Genomic DNA, 22731 nt, shown 5'->3' on the forward strand with positions numbered 1-22731 from the left:
GTATTCAAACCTGCCTCCCCCGAACATTAGCTGAGGTTTGGGATACATGCTCTAGCAATAATACCACTAGGCCATCACTTCGCCTGCTCACTGGTTGCTCATTCCTGACCAGTTATACCAGTGCATCATGAAGCAAAACCCGTTCTTCCGACACAATTGTGCAATCCTGCCATCGTCCTGCACTCTCGTGATATCACTCAGTCTCTCTCCATGTGGTATCCTACACTGTGAGTGTTTAATTGCTGCCTCTGTCAGCGCCTCTCACTTTTGCATCTACTGCAGATCCTGAGCCAACAGAATTCTCCAGTCTAGAGTAACGCAGCAGCACTAGCCATAGATGGAGACTGGGTTTTTCCAGATCTCTGTGGAACTCAGTGCCATTCTCCACATGTAACCCTGACTGCATCAGTCTAATTTCCCATTCTGTCTATCTCTCTATCCTGTAGGTACTCAGGAAGTTCCTGACTCAATAGACTTCCCAACTGCTGGGTGTATCATCCATCGCCACATTGAAGATGGTCGGTCAGCCAGAGAGACAAAGGGAAGGGAGATCTGGAGCCTTCAATAAATCCTGCAGTGAGGTAAGATCACTCACAGTGCACAGAGCAGAGGGCAATGACAGGGCTCCAAACATCAGCTAACAAGACATGACATGGATATAGTGCTGGAGGGGGAGCACAGTACAGACATACCCAGGCTCAGTCACTACCCCGACTAAGTTTTGTTGTCCTAAGTCGGCACCGAGGGTGTCACAGTTATCAATCCAGTCCTGTGCTGTCTTAGTGAGCATCAGTACAACAGAGGGGAAAGCAGGCTTCCCATGAGTGGGTTGTAATGCTGACTGGGAACGTTCTGTACTGTGCTGTCCCTCCACCACTGTACCTATGTCACGTCTTGTGGACCAAATATCTGACATCTCCCACATATCTGTTGCTCAAATTCCTGCTGACTGCTGAGGACCTGTAGTAGTCATATCTAACTGACGACACATTCTCATTTCTCAATTGCACTATTACAGCTTCACTGAGTGATCGCTAGGAATATCCTATCTAAATTCTGCAGTGATATTTTCACTGATCAAAACATCCGCTCCTCTTCCTCTTCCTCCTCAAATGCCTCTCCTTCACTTCTTCCTGTAGCATCTGTACCCCAGAACATTAAGTTGCTTGGCCTATCCTTCCCACAGCTGTACCTCTGTAATTCCTGTGATACCCCAGTCCCATGTTCCTATGCATGCCGTACATTCATCTGCTTTCCTGTCAGGCATTTTATATCAAAGTCAATGCAGCTTAATACATCAGTTTTCCCCCATTGCCTGCTGTGCTCTTGCCTGCCTTATCAATTGAAATGACTCTCTTGAAATTCTGATCCAGCCTCAATCTACAGACCGCAGCCTGAGACCGCCCCCCTCACTGTGGACAACACCCTCACCTTTCATGTCATCTGCAAACCTACTAATGATATCTTCTGCTTTCACATCCAATTCATTAATGTATATAATAAACAGCAACGGTTGCTGCACAGATCCCTGTGGTACACCCGCTGGGCAAAGGCTTTCAATCACAAAACCAATCCTCCACCAATTTTGGATCCAATTTGCCAACTTGCTTTGGATCCCATGGGCTCTTCCCTTTTGGATGAGCCCTCCATGTGGGACCTTGTCAAAGACCTTAATGAACTCCATGGAACCCACATCATCTGCCCCACCCTCATCAATATTTTTAATTGTAATTTCAAAGAAAAATTAGCTGAATTCATCAGACAGGATCTTCTCCTACCAAATCCGTACTGAGTATCCCGAATCGATCCCTACCTTTCCAATTATTGATTCAAATTGACCCTCACAATTGTTTCCAATAATTTCCCTCGCACTGATGTTGGGCTATACACTCTAAATACCTGGCCTATCCCTGCTGCCCTTCTTGAATTTCACCTGTGGCCAGCAAAGTATTAAATTTCTCTGCCAGGGCCCCAGCAATCTGCTCCCTTACCTTCCACAGCAGCCTGAGACACATTTCATTGGGCACTGAGGATTTCTCCACCTTTTTATGCCTGTGAAAACATTTAATACCTCCTCCTTATTGATCTTAACATGTTCTGGGACCACACCATTCCACTTAAATCCCCGGCTACAATGTCTTTCTCCTGTGTGAATACAGATGGGAAGTACTCATTGAAGACCTCACCTACTTCCTCTGGCTCCATGTACCGATTGTCCCTTTGGTTTCTAATAGGCACCACTCTTTCCCCAGTAATCCACTTACTCTAACAAGCTGATAAAATACCTTGTGGCTTTTCCTCAATCATATCTGCTAAATATATTTCTTGTTTATTGTTTGCCTTTCATTTTCGACAATCCTCTTTCACTCACTGAAATTTTGAAGAGCTTCACCTGTTTTTATTGCACTGTACTTTCTTTATGGAACTCACAATATCGTTGAATCAGTGATTGCTGGACAGGTGGCCTTTACTATTCACTCGACAGGAATACGCTGGCCCTGAATTCTCACTGTATCACTTTAAAATACTCCCACTTTCCGAATATAGATCCAACTGCAGGTTGGTCCTCACAGTCTCTGTCTAATGATACTGATAGGAGATACTGATACTATTGATACTGATAGGTGACTCTGTTGTTAGAGGGACAAGTAGGAGACTGTGTGGCTGAGAAGCGACCCCAGGATGGTCTGCTCCCTCCCGGGTACCAGGGTCAAGAATATCTCTGAACAGTTGCAGAACATTTTGAAGGGGGAGCATGAACAGCCAGAGGTCATTGTGCAATTGGTACATATACCATCTTTAAACAAAGGGATGGGGTCTTGTGAAATGTGCACAGGTAGTTCGATTAGATTAGATTCGCTACAATATAGAAACAGGCTCTTTGGCCCAACAAGTCCACACCGAGCCACCAAAGAGTAACTCATTCCCCTCCCCTATATTTACCCTTGACTAATGCACCTGACACTATGGGCAATTTAGCATGGCCAATTCACCGAACCTGTACATCTTTGGATTTTGGGAGGAAACCGGAGCACCCCGAAGAACCCCACTCAGTTTGGTAAGAAGTTAAAAAGCAAGACCTCAGGAGAAGGGATCTCCGGATTACCCCCAATACCATGTGCCAGTGAGGATAGAAATAGAAAGATAGGCCAGATGGATATGTGATTGAGGAGCTGCTGTTGTGGGCAGGCTTGTCAGTTCTTGGATCATTGGGACCTCTTCTGAGGTTGAGGTGACAGGTTAGACTTGAAGCAGAGGGGCACCAGCATCCCTGTGCAGTGATTTGTTCACGTTACCTGCGAGGGTTAAAATTAGTTTGGCAGGGGGTAGGGACTCTGTATAAGAGAGGGACCATCAGGGGAAAATACATCAGCCATCGGGAGCAAGTTTTCTATTCAGGATATCCAGGGACACAGTCAAGGCTTCTGGTTTAATGGGCATTTATTTCAACGCACGAGGCCTGACTGGTAAGGCAGATGGGCTCAGAGCATGGATTAGCTCTGAGGACTGGGATATTATAGTCATATCAGAAACATGGCTGAGAGAAGAGCAGGACTGGCAGCTCAGTGTTCCAGGATAAAGAAACTACAGGTGTAATAGAAGGACAAGTATGTGAGGGAGTGAAGAGGGAGATTTGTCCTTTTGATCAGGGAAGACATAGCCACAGTGTTCAGAGAGGATACTCTTAAGTGGTCATCACATGGTTAGAAGTTAGAAAGAAGAAAGGGGGGTCACTTTGTTGGACTGTATTGTATACTGTTGTAGACCCAACAGATACCAGAGGAGCAGATGTGTAGAGAGATTACAGATAACTATAGGAATAATAGAGGAGTATTGGTTGGAGATTTTAATTTTCCCTGTATTGACTGGACCAGCCAGAGTATAAAAGACCTGGAAGGAGAGCAATTTTTCAAATGTGTCCAAGAAAGGTTCCTAAATCAATATGCAGAGGGCCCTACTCTACTCAGACAGGTGCAACACTGGACCTCCCCTCAGAAAACAAAGTCGGGCAAGTGACTGAAGTGTCATTCGGAGAGCACTTTGGGTCCAGTGCCCACAACTGTCTTCATTTTAACATAGTTATGGAAAAAGATCAGCAGGTCCACAATTGAAGAGGAAAACTGGAACAGGGCCAGGTTTGGGGCCATTCTGCAGGATCTGGCTAGCGTCAATGCTGTGAATGTAAAATTGCACAACGCCCAGTTATAATCCAACTCGCTTTGGAAGTGCTGGTGATTACTGAAACAGATGAAAGGCTTAAACTAAATTTGTTTGATATTATATTCCATGACACTGCCATCCTGTTGCTATAAATTCTGTACCTTAGGATTGTGCTCCACAACCACCTGATGAAGAAGCAGTGCTCTGACAGCTAGTGCTTTCAAATAAACCGGTTGGACTGGAACCAAGTGTTGGGTGATTTTTAACTTTGTCCACCCCCAGTCCGACACCGGCACCTCCATATTATGATTCTAATCGATCGGGTGGGTCTGTTTGAAGGAAAAGGAACAACTGGCAAATGGGAGGCTTTGCAAAGTGTGATATCAAGAATCCAGGGCCAGTATGCCCCATTGGGGTAAAGGGAAAAGCTGGCAGGGTTAGGGATCCTTGGCTGATGAGGGATAATAAGGCTCTGGTCTTGAAATGAAGACTGCATGCATTGGGTTTAAGATTTCCGTATCTACATAAACTCTTCTATTCTTAAAGACACGATCAATCTATGCAGACCCCACAATCCTCTCAGTCCCTGTAACACTCCCAATCTGCAGAAGTCATTCCAATGCCTGTGACTCTTCCAATCCAGTTCCTACAAGACTCTCTATCTATGTGATATCTTTTCATTGCCAGCACCCACCCTGTCAATGTAAGCTCCTCCAGTGTCTCCATCCATCTACTCATTCCCATAATATTAGATTAGATTACTTACAGTGTGGAAACAGGCCCTTCGGCCCAACAAGTCCACACTGCCCCGCCGAAGCGCAACCCATCCATACCTAACACTACGGGCAATTTAGCATGGCCAATTCACCTGACCTGCACATCTTTGGACTGTGGGAGGAAACCGGAGCACCCGGAGGAAACCCACGCAGACACGGGGAGAACGTGCAAACTCCACACAGTCAGTCGCCTGAGGCGGAAAGTGAACCCGGGTCTCGAGCGCTGTGAGGCAGCAGTGCTAACCACCGTGCCACCGTGCCGCCCGCCAATATTCTCCAGCTCTTGCAGTAAACATCACCCTCCCCTACAACTCTTCCCACTTTGACCAAACTGGAGGAGGTTACTAATGCTCCCTAATCTGTGAAACTGTCTCCAACCAAAATTGCTGTCTTTATCACTTGGAAAATCTGCATGATTCCACACTTTCCATGTCTAAATAACCTTCCAGTATCTATACATATCTTCAGTCACGACTACCCTTCATATGTCTGTTTGTGAGTCTGTACAACCCATTTTATCTCTGTAATCTGCTCCATTCACCTGAAACATTCCTGTCTGTGTAAAACACTCCATTCTACCAATGTTCTTATCCTTGTAAACTGATCCATCCCTCCCAACCTCCCCAGCTCCATGAAACCCCTGTAGGCCCGACAGCTCTCCACGTTGCTGTAACCTCCTGTGGCTCTGTGCTCCTCCCTGTGAAACCACCACCAGTCCCCACAACCCTCTCTCTCTGTTACCTCATACAACCTCAGCAACGCCTCCTCTTTGTGTCTGTTCATTCAGACCCCATCCTCTCCAGCTTCCCGAAATCTCTTCCTGCCATCATAACCCTCGCTATTTAGAACATAGAATCGGACAGCCCAGTACAAGCCCTTCAGCCCTTGATATTGTGCTGACCTTTTATCCTACTCTGAAGACTAAACTAACCTACATACCCTACATTTTGCTAAAATCGCTGTGCCTATGCAAGAGTTGCTTAGATGTCCGTAATGTGTCTGAATCTACTACCACGGCTGGCAGTCCATTCCACGCACCCACCACACTCTGTGTAAATAACGTACCTCTGATATCTAACCTAAATCTTCCGCCAATTACCTTAAAAATATGTCCCCTTGTGATAGCCATTTTGCCATGGGAAGGTGTCTCTGGTTATCCACGCGATCGATGCCTCTCATTATCTTGTACACATCTATCATGTCGCCATTCTTCCTTGTTCACTCTGATCTGGAAAGCCCGAGCTATCACAAACTACCTTCAATGGGCATGCCCTCCAGTCCAGGCAACATCTTGCTAAGTATCCTCTGTCCTGTCTTTAAAGCTTTCACATCCTTCCTATAATGAGGTGAACAGAACTGTTCACAGTATTCCAAGTGTGGTGTAACTGGGACTCTATCAAGCTGCAGCAAAACCCTGGATCTCTTAAACTCAAACCCCGCTAATGAAAGCCAACACACCATACGCCTTCTTAACACCCTCTCAACTTGAGTAGTAACTTCAGGGACACACTGTTCATGCACACTGCTAAGTATCCAGCCTTTAACCATGTAAAAGTATTTTTCTGCAGAATCCTCCAATCTGAAACCATCCCTATCCTTGTAACTTCCTCCAGTCCCTACAACACTCAAACTGTGAAACCTCCTCAAGTCCCTATATTCCTAATGCCTGCAAAATGCTCCAGGCCCGATATCCCTCCCGAACTCTGTAAATGCCACCGGCCTTCAGCGCCCTTCTGGGGAACACTGCAGAGGAAGGAAGAGTTGTAGAGTCCGGGCCATGTGACAGAGGTAGGAAGGGCTGCAGAACCTGGAGGATGGTACAAACATGGGAAGGGACATGGGTCCTGTAGGAGTGTAGAGGGAGCGGGATTCATAGAGCCTGCAAGATGGAACCAAGAATGGATTACGGGAACTGAAGGATGTTCTGATTTGAACCACAGATCATTTTTGATTGGACCATTAAGTCCCTCTTAGAGTCAAAAAGATGTACAGCATGGAAAGAGACCCTTCGGTCCAACCCGTCCATGCTGACCAGTTATCCCAACCCAATCTAGTCCCACCTACCATCATCTGGCCCATATTCTTGCAAACCCTTCCTATTCATATACCCATCCAGATGCCTTTGTATCAGCCTCCACCACTTACTCTGGCAGCTCATTCCATACACGTAGCACCCTCTGCGGGAAAAATAATGCTCCTTAAGTCTTTTCTATATCTTTCCCCTCTAACCATAAATCTATGGCCTCCAGTTCTGGATTGCCACATTGAAGGGTAATGACTTTGTCTCTTTACCCTCTCCATGCCCCTCATGATTTTATAAACCTCTATAAGGTCACCCCTCATAATTTTGTAAACCTTTATAAGGTCACCCTTCAGCCTCGAGGCTCCGGGCAAAACAGCCCCAGCCTGTTCAACCTCTCTCTATAGCTCAACCCCTCCAATCCTGGCAACATCCTTGTAAATCTTTTCTGAACCCTTTCAAGTTTCATAAATCCTTCCGATAGGAAGGTCACCAGAATTGCACACAATATTCCAAAACTGACCTCACCAATGTCCTGTACAGCCACAACATGACCTCCCAACTCCTGTACAAAATACTCTGACCAATAAAAGAAAGCATACCAAATGCCTTCTTCACTATCCTACCTATCTGTGACTCTGCTTTCAAGGAGCAATGAACCTGCACTCCAATTTCCCTATGTTCAGCAACACTCTGTCAGATCTTACCATTAAGTGTATAAGTCCAGCAAAGATTTGCTTTTGCAAAATGTAGCATCTCGCATTTATCTGAATTAATCTCCACCTGCCATTTCTCAGCCCATTGGCCCATCTGATCAAGATCCCATTGTAATCGGATGTAACCTCTTTCACTGACCACTACACCTCCAATTTTGGTGTCAACTGAACATTTACAAACTATATCTCTTATGCTCACATCCAAATCATTTATGTAAACATTGCAAAGTATTGGACCCAGCACCGATTCTTGTGGCACTCCACTGGTCACAGGCCTCCAGTTTGAAAACCAACCCTCGCCCACCAGCCTCTGTCTTTGAGCCAGTTCTGTACCAGTTGGCTAGTTCTCCCTGTATTCCGTGAGCTCTAACCTTGCTAACCAGTCTCCCATGGGGAACCTTGTTGAACGGCTGACTGAAGTCCATATAAATCACATCCACTGCTCTGCTCTCATCAATCCTCTATGTTACTTCTTCAAAAATCTCAATCAAGTTTGAGAGACATGATTTCTCACTCACAAAGCAATGTTGACTATCCCTAATCAGTCCTTGTCTTTCCAAATACATGTACATCCTGTCCCTTACGATTCCCTCCAACAACTTGCCCACCGATGTCAGGCTCAACAGTCGATAGTTTCCTGGATTTTCTTTACTGCCTTCCTTCAATAGTAGCAACACGATAGCCAACCTCCAGTCTTCTGGCTCTGATGTCCTGTTTCTAGAGATCTTTACCGGAATGTGTGAGCACAGCTTCAAATTGCCAGGCTGTGATATGTGAATTCCGTTGTGAATCTATTTGCCCGTTCTGTCTGTGTGCCTGACACTGACCTGGTGGTGCTCTGGTAGAAAGCACTCTCCGTAACATCCAGATCTATGTTACTGACCAGAGCTCACCTCATCAAAGCCTTCATTTAGCATGTTCTTTATTTTAACATTTTTAAATGGCAGGTTTGTGAGATGCAGGAATTGAGGAGTTGTCATTTTTGAAAGAATGAAACTTTTGTCATTGACCCTGACCCATGCAATGGGGATATGTGGATTTTGTTGTTCTGTGCAGACTGTCACTCAGAGGATTGTATCACCAGGGAATCTGAGTGCAGATGGTCTTTGCCTGGAAGAGTGTGAATTTACCAGTTTATGTCAGCTAGGACACAGTGTTGCTGGAGAATGTATAACTGTGTAAATACTTCACCGACTGATTCAGGGGTGGGTGCACTGGGCTCTGAGCACCAGGAACTGGGAAACCTCATGCTGTTTGCATGTGGGGCATGGCACCAGACTGGGTGAGAGCAGCTCCCTGAGCAAATGACGGGTACGGAGCTTGGGATCCTCCTGCTGTGTTTGACCTTGTGCCATTTCGTTATCTCCCTCTCATGAGTGAGCGTGTCATGTTCACCAGTCCTGACAATGTCCACTCCCTGTAAACCCTTCTTGCTGTTGAACATCTCCCTTCTCTCTCGCTCCCTCCAGCCCTTCCAACCTGGCCTTCGTTTCATATCTCCTGCAGTCCCAAACAACCTTGCTCTTTGTTATCGCATTGCTTTCCTTTGAGCTGTGTGGGAACAAATCTGAAGTAGGTTTGGGCCATTGGAAGAAAAAGATCAGTGCCCATTCTTCGTCTTTGTCAAACAGAGTCTCGTTGTCTGTGTCTCTCCGATAAGGAGAAGGAAGCATCCTTTCAGCATCCACCCTGTCCATTCCCCTGAGGGTCTGTACATTTTAATGAGGAAGACTCGTCCTGATGACCCTCAGTGGCACAGCACCGAAGTGACATGTTTATGTTCTGTAATTTTTGCGACCATTTCCTTTTGCTCGAACCCTCCATCATTCTGAAGTCTCCTCCAGTCTGGACAGTGCTCCAAACCAATAATTACTGAGAATGCTCCAACCCCCTATCTCTGTCAACTCCTCACATACCGACAATCCTCCTTTTCTGTGAGAACACCTCCAGCTTCTGCAGTCCATCCAAATTATTGCATCTCCTCCAGCCCTCACCATCTCCGTACGCTCCAGTCACTACATTTCTCCATGCATCTGTAAACCCCTCCAGCCCCTCCAAATCTACCTATCTTTCTAAAGTCCAACAGTTCCAAAAACCATCCCTCTACATGGAACTTCCACCAGAGACCACTGCCACCATATCTCTGTAATCCCCTGCGCGTCTCTCTATCTCTGTTCCCAGCTTCAGTCCCTATAACTCTACTTCCATGTACAACATTATCAAGTCCCTGCAACCCTCCCGAACTGTGGAACCTCCAAAAGACCTTACAATTCTATCTCGGTCTCTAACTGCCTGCAGTGATTTGAAACTTCGGCAATTAAAGTCAGAGAATCATAGAGATGGTACAGCATGGAAACAAACCCTTTGGTCCAACTTGTCCATGACAATCCAGTCGCACCAGACAGCACCCAGCCCATCTCTCTGTAAACCCTTCCTATTGATGTACCCATCCATATGCCTTTTAAGTTTTGCAATTGTACTAGACTCCACCACTTCCTCTGGCAGCTCATTCCAAACACGTACCACCCCCTGTGTGAAAAGGTTGCCCCTTAGTTCTCTTTTATATATTTCCCCTCTCAGCCTAAACCTATGCCCTCTAGTTCTGGACACTTGACCCCAGGGAAAAGACTTTGCTTATTTATCCTATACATGCCCCTCATGATTTTATAAAACTCTATAATGTCGCCCCTCATGATTTTATAAACCTCTATAAGGTCACCCCGCAACCTCTAACACTCCAGGGAAACAACCCTAGCCCATTCAGCCTCTCCCTGTAGCTAAAATACTTCAACCCTGGCAACATCCTTGTAAATCCTTTCTGAACCCTTTCAAGTTTCATAACATCCTTCTGATAGGAAAGAGACCAGAATTGCACACGGTATTCCAAAAGTGGCCTAACCATATCCTGTACAGCCGCAACATGACCTCCCAACTCCTGTGCTCAATATTCTGCCCAATAAAGGAATGCATACCAAGTGCCTTCTTTGCTATCCTATCGACCTGTGACTACTTTCAAGGACCTCTGTACTTCATTTGAAAAATTGGAGAGACAGATGGAGTGGCCTGAGGTCTTGTGGGTAAAGCTAGTTCAGTCTAAGCTGTTAGGCAGAGCCAGTGAGGTATTTGCAGCACTGTCTCATGAATTGCCAGGAGATTATGCAGATGTCAAACAGGCTATTGTAAGTGCTTATGGATTAGTACAAGAAGCGTATCGACACCGTTCAGAAGCATAAAGAAAGAAGCAGGACAGACTTATGTGGAGTTCTATACAATTAAACAGAGTAATCTTTCTGCAACATCTCCAGTCTCCATGAGTCTCTCTGTCATGGTGAGCTGCTCCAACTCCCATAACATTTCCTGCCTGTGTACACCATCAAGTTGATACAACCCTTCTGATTTCTGTCGTGTCCTGCAGACCCATTTTTGTGAATTCTGCCGACCACTAATACTCTCCCTATCTGTGTAAATGCCCCCAGCCACTGCAATCCCCATTACTTTACAGCCCCCACCAGACCCGAAAGCCATCGCTATCTGTGAAAGCTCCTTCAGGTCTGTATCCTCCACCGTGCTGATACCCGCTCTCAGCATTGCAACCCCCATTATTTCCTAACGTTGTTGAGTCTCTAAAACCATCCCTATCAGTTTAATCTACTCCACTGCATACAACACTCCTAGCCTGTGTAATCTCTTCAATTCCTTCAGTTCCTATATACCTATGTATAGGTGTGACTGCTTTGTGGCCATTGTATCCTTGTTTATGTCTGCAAAACGCTTCGCTCACTGTAGCACATCCTATGCTCATAAGTGAATCTGGTCTCTCACAAGCCTCTCTACGACTCTCTCCTCCCATCTCTACAAGCTGTTTTATCTTGCAGCATGCACACCACTCTCTGACATACTTTTCAGTGCATAAAATCATCTCTCCTTCTAACTTTATCCAGTCTGCAACTTCCTCCCTATCCGTACAACATTCTCCAGTCTATATCATCTTCCATGTGCTTGCAACATTCTCCAGTTAATACCACCCTCCCTTTCCCTGTAATATTCTCCAGTCCATACCATCCTCCCTATCACTGTGATATTTTCTAGACTCCACAACTGTTGTTAAATGTATGACGTTCTGGAATCCTGTGAATGTTTCTACACCCTGATCAACATTGACCATGTTATGATCCACAACCCTACACACATCCCTATCTCTGAAGTCTAATCAAAGATGCTTTATCTCTCTAACTTCCTCCAAACAATAAAATGTTTTCTGCTGCGAACATTCTGTAGCAACTGTAACTATGTTTAACTCTGCAACATTGTCGCGCCCCCAAACGTCACTCCCAGTCTGTGACCTCTATCCATCCCTCAAAGGCCCTCTCTCGGTGACACGAGCCATGCATTTGCAACAAGGCAGTTGGAATGACAGTATTAACTGAAGGGAACAGATATGATCGAACTGTTAATGTGGAGGGGTGGCTGCAGAATGACCATGACAGCAATGTGATTATTGAGGGGTTGTAGGGATTTAGGCAGGGTCAGCAACAAACCACACAAGGTCCTGTTTTGTTGTGAAGAAAGGATGCAGTCAGTGCATTAGTGAGACAGCCAATTTAATCTGGGAATCAAAACATAGAGTCATTTTGAATGGACAGCTTCCAAATAGCAAGGGGGATCTGGAAGATCAAATCACAATCCATGCTCATTGGTAAGTTGGATACAATATTTTCTTGGTGATAGTAGACAGAGGCATGTGGAGTGGTGATTGGACGTATGTGGCCAATGCTGTTTCACAAGGATCAGTGCTGCGATGTCTGTGTGTAATTTATATCTGTGATTCAGATGAAAAGGTCAGCAGTTTGATTAGTATTTTGCAGACGACATTTGGAAAGGCATGTAATGATTAGAGATAGTTAGGGGAATTGTGGATAGTGAGGAAGAGTGTTCAAGTTTGCAGCACCATGTATATCAGCTGGAACGTTGGGCAGAGAAATCGCAAATCGAATTTCATCGGGACAAATATAAAGTGATGCATTTATGAAGTCAAATAGAAGAGAGAAGTACACTAATTGACTATATGGAATCATTGATAAACAGATGACCTTGGATGCAAATCCGTAGCTCCATCAAAATAACGACACAATAGGATGTGGTGGTAAAGGAGGAGTATGGTAGGTTTCCCTTCATTGGTCACAGTATTGAGTACAGGCGTTTCCATGTCATGTTGTGACTGAATGAAACTTCATTCGGCCATGTTTTGAAAGTTGCATGTCATTCTCATCGCCACACTACAGGAAGGAGGTTGCAACAGAGGGTTGGCAGAATGTTGCCTGGACAAGAATGTGTTTACTGTAAGGAGGTTGGACACAGTTGGATTGTTTTGAGAGAATATACCATTGGGTACAGGTATATAGCCTTAGGAGTGGCGTGAATAGTATGGATAGTTGGAATCCTTCTTCCAATGTAGAAATATCAAATATGAGTGCGCCTCGGTTTAAGGTGAGAGTGAGAAGTTTTAAGTAAGATGAAAGAGGCCAGTTTTCTTTACTGAGAGGGTGGAAGCTGCTCAGGAGGTGGGAGAGGTTGCAACGAGAGCAAAGTTTTGAAGTGGCATTTAGACAGAAACATGAACAGGCAGAGAATAGAGGGATATCGCCCATGTGCAGGCAGATGGGATTAGTTTAGAATAGCATCATGGTCAGCACAGCCATGGTGGGCCGAAGGGCCTATTACTGTGCTGTACTGTTCTAGTTTCTAACTTAACGACATCTAACCTGTCAAAGCCCCTCAGAATCCTAGATGTTTCATTCAATTTCTCTCCCATTCTTCAAATCCCCAATGGGTTCAAGGTCAATCTACTCCACCTCTTCTCATTGGAATATCCCGCCATCTCCAGGATCAGCCGAGTGAACCTTCCCTGGTCTACCTCCAATAAAAGAATGTCTTTACTTAGGGCAAGCATACTGTTCATTATAATCTAGGTGTGGTCTGACTTGTACCTTGCATCGTTTTAGCAAGACCTCCTTATTTTTAAACTCCGTTCCCTTTGTAATAAATACCAGCATTTGATTTGCCTTCTCTATTACCTGCTGACCCTATTAGCTACCTTTTTCAGATTGGTAAACAAGAACTCCCTCAACGCTTTCTGCTGTCAGTCTGAAACCAAATAGTGTTAGCCTGACAGTAAGTATGGAACGTGCTGGAATGTGTTATAAAGGATATGACAATAAATGATAACTGGATGCTTAGAAACAATGGGAGACGCATGATTTTATAAAAGAGGAATATTTTTCAATCTGTTGGATTCTATATTTTGGTGTGACCATAAATGCAGAATATATAAGGGTGAGGGAAGCTAGTTGCGGTAGAGGGATATTTGAAATTTCAGAAGCATTTTGACAAGTTTCAACAAGGGCTAAAAATTAGCTCGGGAGAGAATAGGGCTCCTGAAAGGTCAATGAGGCTGTCTGTGTGGAATCACTGCTGATGGGTGAGATACTGAAAAAATATTTTGTTGTAGGATTTACTGTGGAGAAAGATATGGAAGCTCGGGAACTTGGGAAAATACATAGTGATGTCTTGTAGAGTGCACATTGGAGAACAGGTGGAGCTGGATGTCTTAAAATGCAAAAAAGTTAGATAAAACCTTGGGACATGATCAGATGTACCCCAGCGCCTTGTGAGAAGTGAGGGAGGAAATTACAGGGCCCCTCCTAGAGATATTTGTATCATCAACAGCCACTACAGCCCAGTGAGACTGATGGCAACGGTGGTAAGTTGTTGGAGGAGATTCTGAGAGAAACCATCATCATGCATTTGGAAAAGCAAGGACAGATCAATGACTGTCAGCATGGTTTTGTGCACGGGAAACCATGTCTCAAACCTCACTGTGGAGGTAGACAAGTGAGAGATCAAAGCAGAGCAGGACATGATGTCTCCATGGACCTTAGCAAGGCCTTTGACAAGGTTCTGCGTGGCAGACTGGTTAGTAAGTTGAGATCACACATAACCAGGAGTGCTCACCAACTGGATACAAAATAGGATTGACAGTAGGAGACGGAGCGTGATCATACAGGGCTACTGCTCAAACTGCAGGCCTGTGACCAACGGTGTGCCATGGGGTTCGGTGCTGGGTCACTGTTGTGCACCATTTATATAAACAGTTTAGATGATAACACAGGAGTCATGGTTAGCAAGTTTCTGAGTGACACTGAAATTGGTGATAAAGTGGACAGTGAAGAGGGTTATCGAAGAGTACAATGGGATCAACAGTACTGCTGGGCCAGTGAGGTTAGGAATAGCAGGTGTAGAAATACAAGATGTTGTATTGTGGTAAAGCAGACCAGGCTGGACTTGTACAGTTAATGTTCGGGTCCTGGGTAGTGTTGTCAATCAGTGACCCAGGGATGCATTTATACAGTTCTTTGAAAGTGGTGTCACAGGTAGAAAGGCTGGTGAAGCAGGCGTTTGGGATGGTTACCTTCATTGGGCAGAACATTGAGAATAGGAGTTGGGATGCCATGGCGTATCTGTACAGGACATTAGTGAGGCCACTGTATAAGCATTGTTGATTATCTGGTAAAAATCAACTTGTTCACATATGTCCTTTAGGGAGGGACATCTGACATTCTTACCTGGTCTGGCTCACATGTGACTCCCGTCCCACAGCAATATGGCTAACTCTGAGTTGCCTCTAGGCAATTAGCAGTGGGATAATGTATGCTGGTCCATCCGCTGACATCCTCAGGCCATGAATGAATCAACGAAAAAACAGATGTCCATCCCTACCTCTGCAAACAGCTCTAGTTGCAGCAAATCGTCCTTGCTTCGTGACATTGTTCAGGCCTTTGCCCCTCCCTGTAACACCCTCACCACCTCCAACACCTTCACCTCTCCCTATTCCGATCATCTGATTAAACGCTGACGTTTCCTCTTCCTACCGCACTCCTCCTGCTCGGAGACTCCCTCGTGATCTCTTTAACAAATGTGCCAACTTTTCTAAATGTTGGCTTCTTCAGAATTGATAGTTTTTTTTTCATCTCCTAATCAAATCTGGTAAGTCCTGGACCAAGACCGTCCAAAGTGGGGGAGGAGTATTGGGAAGGTGTCGAGTACCTCGAGACTTTCTGTGGGGAAAACGGGAATCCAGGGGAAAACAGCGTAAGGAGCGCGTGACCACACCAATGCCCCACCCACCCCCTTCCCATGGCCACCTTCTGCAACAGAGTGTAACAGAGTCTGTGGAAAGCCACATCGGTCTGTACAGCCAACTCCAGACCCCGCCCCCGAGAATGGGAGAGAGTCAGCCTCGTCTGTGACCCACCGCCAAAGAGATGATGAGATAGGAAGGTTGACTCCCCTCACAATTATCCCAGTGCGTTTGTTATAAATTCAAACAATTCCCTGTTAATACAGTGTCTAATAATGTGATATCACTCAGTATCTCTCCATGTGGTATCACTCGCTGTGTCGGTCTATATGCTGCCTCTGTCAGCATTTCTCCCTCTTAGATCCTGAGTCAACAGAATTGTCCACTCCAGAGAGACACAACAGCACAGACCAGGGATGGAGACTGAAATCTCTGCTGGACTCAGTGCCACTCTGCATGAGTTATCCTCTATGCATCAGTCTAATTTCCCATTCTGTCTATTTCTGTCTCATGCAGGTAATCAGGCTGTTCCTAACTCCTGTCTCATCCATCACCTCATTGAAGCTGGTTGGTCAGCCAGAGAGGGATGGAGAGGGAGATCTGGAGCCTTCAGTAAATCCTGCAGCCGGTAAGATCACTCACAGTAAACAGTACAGGGTGGAGGTAGTAGACTTCTATATTCAGACCTGGAAGACCGGACATCGATACAGAGCTGGGCAAGGAACAGCAACATTCTAGGTTTCATTCCCACCATCTTCTCAGGGTTCTGCTTTCACCTCTGCTGTACTGGTCCTCGATGCAACAGCACAGGGGATCGCAGGCATCAATCCTGACCCATACTGTATTTGTGATCTCTGTAATATCCTCCAGTCCCGATAATCCTTCCTCTGTTTGGAATCTCCTCTAGTCCACACCATTCTCTCTGTCTCTGTCTCTGTCAGGTTCTCCAATCCCTAACACACTAATTCCTCAACTTCTCCAGTAGATACTAAATTCCATCATCCCTGTAAACCCTGACAGTCCTGTCTATCCCTGTAAGCTCCTCCCACCAATACCACCCTCCATGTCAATGTATTTGTCTTTAACCTCTCCATCGGTCCCTACCTATGTAATCTTCTCCAGCTCTTTCAACCCTTCCTTGGCTGTGAAAAATTTGTAATCTCCTTATCCTTCACCAATTCTTTGATCTTTATCTTGTTAAATTTTGCCCTCAGTACCGACACTATACCCCTCTCAACCACAGGAACCTCTTTCAGTTTGTGTCACCCTCCCCATTTGTGTAACTGTCTCCAACCTGGCATTCTCCATTGCCTTCCTATCTATGTAGCCTCCAGAGCCTAGAAGCCTTCTTATATCTGTAAATGTCTTCAGTCACGACAACCTTCCGTATCTCTGCTAGTATACCCAATTCTCTCCTAAATGAATCACCTCCCTGTCTGTGCCTCTCAGTCTGCCTACCTCTTCCTTTCTCCATCCCTATCTCTATCTCCAGAATCTAATCCAGCTCCGTCTATCTCTGTAAATTCCTCCAATCCACAAAACCCTGTGTCCCACTAACATTCTTGACCAGATGTAACTCTTTTTAACTCTAACATCCTCGAGTCCCTGTAAGTCTTGAGTCTCTGCAACTTCTACCCATCTGTTCAACCCCCCCCCCCCCCCCCCCCCACGACTGAGGAATGACTCCCTGTATTTGCCATAAGGCAGATGGAATGACAGTGAACAGATATGATGGAACTCCCTTTCTGGAGATTTAGCTGCAGAATGACCATCGCTGGGAGGTGAATATTGAAGGTTGATTGGGATAGAGTCAAAGAGTCAGAGAGATGTACAGCATGGAAACCGACCCTTCGGTCCAACCCATCCATACTGAGCAGATATCCCAACCCAATCTCGTCCCAAAAGACAGACTAGTCAATAAGCCAACAAGTTGTGAAGGAAGGATGAGGATAATGCATTAATGAGAGAGTCATGTGGATCTGAATATGAAAGGTGGAGCTGAGAAGAACCAAGCAGCAGCAACCGTTAACAGGAATTCTTTTGTCGGCACCAGACAGTGATGGGAATGTCAATATAGTTAAAGTCAGCACACTGAATATACTTATGCCAAGGGCAATACAGTAACTGTGTGTGACAGTGGTCTCCATGCCGACTGATACAGCAATGAGCCTGTTAGATTTAATTTGTTGGTGTGAATATAAATGGCAGAATTGTAAGTGTGTAGGAGGGGTGTAGTGGTATAGGGGATATGGTGCATTGGAATTATCAGAAGCCTTTGTGCAAGTTTGAATAAGGGCTAAAGAGTAACTCGGGAGAGAATAGGGTCCCTTAAGGATCAACAAGGTCACCCATGTGTGGAACCAGAGGAGATGGGTGAGATATTGGACAAAATTAATCTTGTCAGTATTTACTGTGGCGAAAGACATGGAAGCTTGGGAACTTGAGGAAATAAATAGTGATGTCTTGGAAAGAATCCTCACCAGAGAAGAGAGAGTGCTGGAATCTTAAAAAAACTAAAGGCAGATGAGTCTTCAATAGCTCATTGGGTCGATCCTTGAATATTGTGGGAAGCTAGGGAAGAGATTAACAGATATTTATATAATCAACAGACACAGTGAGATGTTGGAAGACTGGAGGTTGGCTAATGCTGTTCCATCGCTTAAGGACTGCAGGGAAAAGCCAGGAAATTACAGCCCCGTGAGCCCAGTGATGGGGAAGTTGTTGGAGGAGATTTTGAGATCAAGCAGCTCCTTACAGTTACAAAGGCAAGGACTGATTCAAGATGGTCAGCACGGCTTTGTGAGTGGAAAACCATGTTGCACAAATCGGATTGACTCTTCGAGGAGGTGGCCAAAGATAGATGAAGGCAGAGCAGTCAACGTTGTCCACATGGACTTTGGCATCTAGTCAAGAGGAAGAAGGAAGCTTACTTAAGGTTGAGGAAGCAAGGATCAGACAGGGCTCCAGAGAGTTACATTGGATGGTACGGTGTCTCAGTGGTTTGCACTGCGACCTCATAGCACCACGGACTCCATTTCGATTACAGCCTCAGGCGACTGTCTGTGGGGTGTTTGCGCATTCTCCCTGTGGGTTTTCTCCAGGTGCTCCGGCTTCCCCCCACAGCCCAAAGATGTGCCAGTTTGGTGGCTTAGCCATGCAAAATTACCCATAATGTTCAGGGATGGGTAGGTTTGGCGCATTAGTCAGGGCAAATGGAGAGTAATAGGGTGGGGGAATGGGGCTGGGTTGGATACTTTTGGAGGGTTGGTATGGAGTTCTTGGGTCAAACGGCCTGTTTCCACACTGTAGGGATGCTCTGAAGGTACCAGGAAGGAATCGAGAGATGGACTGAGGGCAACTAGAAGGAGGCATGAAAAAGCATTGTTGGTAAGGGTTAAGGAAAACCGCGAGGCATTCTCAACTTATGCGACGAATAAGAGGATGGTCAGAGCGAGGATAGGGCCGGTCAGGGATAGTGGAAGGAACTTGTGCCTGGAGTCACAGGAGGTAGGGGAGGTCCTTAATGAATACTATGTCTCAGTATTCACTGCTGAGAAGGATCTTGTCGTTTGTGAGGACAGCGTGAAACAGGCTGATGTACGTGAACAGGTGGATGTTAAGAAGGAGGATGTGTTGAGAATTTTGTAAAAGATAAGGATACATAAGTCGCTGAACCAGACTGGATGTGTCCAAAGTAACTATAGGAACCGAGGGAATGGATTGCTGCGCACCTGGTGATGACCTTTGCGCCCTCACTGTCCACTGGAGTCGGACCAGATGATTGGAGGCAGGAAAATATTATTCCCTTGTTCAGGAAAGTGAATAGGGATAATCCTGGGAATTGCACACCTTTCAGTCTTCTATCTGTGGTGTGCAGATTACTGGAGAGGACTCTGGGAGACAGGATTTATTATTCCTTTGGAAACCATAGTTTGATGAGAGATAGTCAGCATTGTTTTGTAAGGGGCAGGTCATGCCTTACAAATCTTATTGAATCTTTTGAGAATGTGACAAAACATCTTTATGGCTCATTCAGAAAGTACGGAGACATGGGATACAGGGAAACCCGTCTGTCTGGATACAGGATTACTGGCCCACAGAAGACAGAGGGTGATGATAGATGGAAAGCATTCATTCTGGAGCTCGGTCACCGTTGGTTTTCTGCAGGGAGAGGTTACAGGACCTCTACCCTTTGTGAGTTTATGAATGACTTGGATGTGTGATTGAAAGAGGGGTTAGTAAGTTTCCCAATGGCACTAAGGTTGGTGGAGTGGTTGATAGTATGGAGGGCTGTTGTAGGTTGCAACAGAACATTGACAGGATGCAGAGTTGGGCTGAGAAGTGGCAGATGGAGTTCAATCTGGGAAAAGTGTGAAGTCATTAATTTTGAAGTTTGAATTTGAATGCAGAATACAGAGTTAAAGGCAGGATCTTTAGCAGTGTTGAGGAACAGAGGGATCTTGGGTTCCAAGTCCATAGATCCCTCAAAGTAGCCACCCAAGCTGATTGGCTTGTTAAGAAGCAATATATTGTGTGGGATTTCATTAGTTTGGGGTTTGAGTTTTAAAGCCGTGAGATTATGTTGCAGCTCTATAGAGCCCTAGTACGACCCCACTTGGAATATTGTGTTCAGTTCTGGTCCCTTCATTGCAGGAAGGATGTGGAAGCTTTAGAGAGGGTAAAGAGGAGATTTACCAGGATGCTACCGGTACTGGATAGCATGTCTTATGACGAAAGTTTGAGGGAGCTAAGGCTTTTCTCATTAGAGTGAAGAGGGTGAGAGGTGACTTGGCAGAGGTGAACAAGTTGTTGAGAGTCATAGATAGAGTGAATAGAGAGAGATATTTTTTACCCTCATATAAATAGTTATTACAAGGGGGTATAATTTTCGGATGATTAGTGGATGGTTAAGGGGAGATTTCAGAGGTAGGTTCGTTACATATAGAGTGGTGGCTGAGTGGAATGCACTGCCAGCGGTGGCGGTAAAATTAGATGTATTAGGGACATTTAATATACTTCTGGATAGGCACATGGATGGTAATAAAATGAAGGGTATGGATGTTAGAGTCATAGAGATGTACAACATGGAAACAGATACTTCCGTCCAACCCGTCCATGCCGACCAGACATCCCAACCCAATCTAGTCCCACCTGCCAGCACCCGGTCCATATCCCTCCAAACCCTTCATATTCATATACCCATCCAAATACCTCTTAAATGTTGCAATTGTACCAGTCTCCACCACTTCCTCTGGCAGCTCATTCCATACACATACCACCCTCCGCATGAAAATGTTGCCCCTCAGGTCTCTTTTATATCTTTCCCCTTTCATCCATAACCTATGCACACTAGTTCTGGACAGCACAACCCCAGGGAAAAGACTTTGTCTATTAACCTTATCCATGCCCCTCATAATTTTGTAAACCTTTATAATGTCACCCCTCAGCCTCCGACACTCCAAGGAAAACAGCCCCAGCCTGTACAGCCTCTCCCTGTAGCTCAAATTCTCCAGCCCTGGCAACATCCTTGTAAATCTTTTCTGAACCCTTTCAAGTTTTGCAACATCTTTCCGATAGTAAGGAAACCAAAATTGCACGCAATATTACAACAGTGGCCTAACCAATGCGTTGTACTGTCGCAACATGACATCCCAACTCCTGTACTCAATACTCTGACCAATAAAGGAAAGCATACCAAACGCCTTCTTCACTATCCTATCTATCTGCGACCCCACTTTCAAAGTGCTATGAACCTGCACCTCAAGGTCTGTTTGAACAGCAACACTCCCTCGGACCTTACCATTAAGTAAATAAGTCCTGCTAAGATTTGCTTTCCCAAAATGCAGCTCCTCCCATTTATCTGAATTAAACTCTATCTGCCATTTTTCTTTAATCTTACGGTCGGATAAAAGATTTGCATATCATCACGGCCGAAGGGTCTTGTTCTGTACTGCTGTGTTCTACATGTCGCATGGTAAACTGGGTAATAAGCTCAGATCAGTGTAAAAGGATATGGCTCTCCCACCTGCACACACACCATGGGTGCTGGGGATAAAATAAGCACTACCGCACTTAGGTGGTAGTGTGGGGGTTAAATAAAAAAAAAGAAAAGAAAAAAAACTGGGAAAAAAAAATAACCAAAAGTTAAGGGCAGTGTTTGTCACTGGCCACCTGGGTGTTTGCCTAGAAAAAAAAACAGAAGAAAAAAGAAAAAAATAAATAAAAAAAAATAAAAGGATATGGCATTCAGGAGGAGCTAGTCAACTGGACAGAATATTGAGCTTGATGGTAGGAGACAGAGGGTGATGGGAGACAATTTGTTTTCTGACTGGAGGTATGTGACCAGCGGTGTAGTGAGTCCCCGGTTGTTTGTCATTTGGATAAATGGTTTGGATGGGAATATTGTTAAGTAAGTTAAGTAAGTCTTTTGGGTGACACTGAAATTGATGGTAAACTGGACAGTGATGAAATTTATCTGTGATACAACAGGATGAACAGTGCGCTGGGGTAGTTGGCTGAAGAATAACAGATGGAGTTTAATTAGATAAATGTGAAGTGTGCCATTTTGGTGGAAAAAGCCAGGGTGGGTCTTGTAGAGTTAATGTTCGCGCCCTGGGTAGTGTTGTTAGTCAGTGACCCAGTGATGCAGGTACACAGTTCTTTGAAAGTGGTGTCACACGCAGACAGGCTGGTGAAGCAGGTCTTTGGGATGGTTACCTTCATTGGGCAGAGCATTGAGAGTAGGAGTTGGGATGTCAGGCCACCATAAAAGCATTGTTGATCAGTGGGAAGAACTCATCTGGTTCACTGACGTCCTTTTGTGTAGAACATCTGACATTCTAACCTGGCCTGGCTAACATGTGACTCCAGACCCACTGCAACATGGCTGGCTCTGAGCTGTCCTCTGGGTAATTAGCAGTG

The 22731-nt window shown here is 45.2% G+C and overlaps 2 long non-coding RNA genes across 4 annotated transcripts in view; one reads left to right on the forward strand and one right to left on the reverse strand.

Annotated features, from left to right (window-relative positions):
• The window catches only part of LOC148139494 (uncharacterized), a 1679690-nt gene that overhangs the window by 569503 nt on the left and 1087456 nt on the right, over positions 1–22731 (reverse strand). The gene's annotated exons all lie outside the window — the stretch shown is intronic.
• LOC148139498 (uncharacterized) overlaps positions 1–22731 on the forward strand; it is a 55369-nt gene that overhangs the window by 12666 nt on the left and 19972 nt on the right. Inside the window, exon 3 of the long non-coding RNA XR_015753649.1 lies at positions 447–581. This is a non-coding gene — a long non-coding RNA (uncharacterized LOC148139498). The remainder of the gene's footprint in view (positions 1–446; positions 582–22731) is intronic.

Source organism: Chiloscyllium plagiosum, unplaced genomic scaffold (genome assembly GCF_037043375.1).
Source record: "Chiloscyllium plagiosum isolate Xiang-an unplaced genomic scaffold, Cpla_swu_hap1 HiC_scaffold_38, whole genome shotgun sequence".
NCBI classification, from domain to species: domain Eukaryota; kingdom Metazoa; phylum Chordata; class Chondrichthyes; order Orectolobiformes; family Hemiscylliidae; genus Chiloscyllium; species Chiloscyllium plagiosum.